Source organism: Myotis davidii, unplaced genomic scaffold, assembly GCF_000327345.1.
Source record: "Myotis davidii unplaced genomic scaffold, ASM32734v1 scaffold11, whole genome shotgun sequence".
Taxonomy (NCBI): Eukaryota; Metazoa; Chordata; class Mammalia; order Chiroptera; family Vespertilionidae; genus Myotis; species Myotis davidii.
Window position 1 is genome coordinate 4,809,819 of NW_006285791.1, and position 2,704 is coordinate 4,812,522.

The following is a 2,704-nucleotide window of genomic DNA, read 5'->3' on the forward strand; positions in this document are numbered from 1 at the left end:
TAAAATTTTATAAATTGTCCTTTTATTTAATCCAAAAGATTTTTTTTTAATTTACCTGGGACTTCCCCTTTATCTCATAGTTGTTTCTAAGTGTATTTTTAAATTTCCAAATATAGGCAGATTTTCCAGGTGTCTTTAAATTATTAACATCTCATTTAATCCCATTGTGATAATGTACATTGTATCATTTTCTTTATTTAAATGCACTGCCTCTTTTTCAAATGGCCTAAGGATATAGGGTAACTAGGCCTGGGTGATTTTATAAGTGACTGCTCCTCCAATTCTCCAGCTTGGACCATAAGGAGTGTGGATGTGACTGACTTCTGAACCTAGGATCTCCCACTGAGAGTCTGATGAGATTCTGGAGGAAAAACAGAATAGGGGGGTGGGAACTTCTCTGTGCCTGTGGACCCTAGGAAACCACACTCTCAGGCCTATTCACACTCCGCCTGCAGCAGTTTATCACAACTTCTTGTCAAATTCCCATGCTCCCTGCAGGCTTATTTGGCCTTTTCTGCTTTTATCCAGGTAAGCAAATGCTCAATTTTTGTGTCTCACCTCAGTCTCCCAATGTTGACATGGTCACTTGTCCTTAGGTCTCAGTTTTTTCCTGGGTTTACAACAAATCTATTTTTTGCAGTCTTTCCTAGCTTTTTCTCTTGTGAGGGTGGGGGTGACTTCTTTCCAATTTGCTGTCTCTGAGATGAAACAGAAATCTGCTTGTAATTTTTAATATCCTTTTGTATTTTAATAGTGTCCTCTAGTAGTGTTTTATTCATTCTCCATAGTAATTGAGAAAAATGGACAGGAAAACATTTTCATAAAGGTTGAAATTAGATTATTTTCTTTAGTCACCCAGCCTTTAAATCTGCACTTTTGGGGAAAATGGATCAGGCTATCAATTTTATTTCTATAAAGATGCTTAAGCAAAAAAGGATGACACCAATAAAACGAATTTGCTTGTCTGTATTACTAATATGAATTGATAAAGTAATATTTTTTCTGAGTGAAAATGTTAAAATGAGCCATAATTTCAATCAGAAAAATGTTTTGGAGAACCGATGGAAATGTTTTCTTGAATTACATAAATTGGTTTGTTTGAGGGGTCGGGAATTGGGTGGATGGGGTCCATAGGGGGAAAAAGGGACATCTGTAATATTTTCAATAATAAAGGTAAATTAAAAAAAAAGAAAACAAGAAACAAAAAAAAAATGCTCTTACCACTCCCAAACTAAGACACTGAACAGAATAGATACAATATTCATTGTTCCTAAATAAATGAATATTTCTTCTGATTTTTCAAATATTCAGGCTTTCAAAAACAACAGTAATGGAAAATATATTTAAGACTTCACTAGTGAGCCTCATGTTGGCTGCTGATTTACAAATGGGTATTTAGTAAAATTTTATAAAAACATTTCTGTATCTCCTCTGAATTAGGAACTTTATTCTGACACAGGCAAGTATCTTTCCATTGATTCAGAGCTGCTATTTGGCGCTTAGGAATCATTGGTCCAATAGGGATGTTGAACACTTCTGACACACTCTGGACATATGGGCTTTCAAACATCTGTGGATGCTATTATTTCTCTAAGAATATGTTCTACATTTTCAACATCTGATTATCAGCAAATGTTGGAACACAGAATATTCATATATTTTTTACTCCCCCCTCCCCCCCTGGAAGTAACCATCAATTGTCTAGGAGAATTCATCAAAACACAAATGTATCTTCAGGGCATCACATATATTAGAGTTGCCCTTTTTTTTTTTAGCAACAAATTTATCTTAGGATACTAGCCAATTGGTTCACACTGCAGTATCATATTTTTCAATTAATAAATGCTTAGTTAAAGCAGCACCAGAGATTAGATGTCTTAAAGGGAGTACAGAAAGTATAAAAATTAGGGATTAGTGAGGGCAGAGATAGAGAGGGGCAAACAAAAGGAAATTCAAACAATGTCCATATAGGTGCAATTCCTCTTGCAAGTGACCTTCACCTTACTTTTCTTGGTTAAGTACTATCTCTGGAAGAATTGCAAAAGTGCTGCCTCCATTTGTCAAATGCCTCCCAAATTATGGGAGAAAACTTAGTTTTTATTGTTCCTACTTACTAAAGCAAAGAGCCTTTTTAAAAACTATAGAAAGGAGAGATTTTATAGACTATATGGGCTGTAGAAATAGCTTATTTTCAAAAAATATTATTCTGAATATGTAGTGCTTCCTTATCCTCAAGGGTTATGTTCTAAGACCCCCATGGGATATCTGAAACTACAGATAGTGGTGAACCCTATATACGTTATCTCTTTTCAGCATACAATTTTTTTTTCTTTCCTTAAGTAAAACACAGACATATTTACACTTAAAGGAAGCACTTTACAGCTTCTCTCTGGCACATCTGCCTTGCCAGCATCACCACTCCTGTGCTTTGGGACCGTTATTCAGTAAAATAAGAACACGAACACCATAATACTTAACAGTTGACCCGATAACCAAGATAAAACAAGATGGCTACTAATTGCCTTAAGGCAGCGGTTCTCAACCTGTGGGTCGCGAACCCTTTGGGGGCCGAACGACCCTTTCACAGGGGTCGCCTAAGACCATCGGAAAACACATATATAATTACATATTGTTTTGTGATTAATCACTATGCTTTAATTATGTTCAATTTGTAACAATGAAAATACATCCTGCATATCAGATA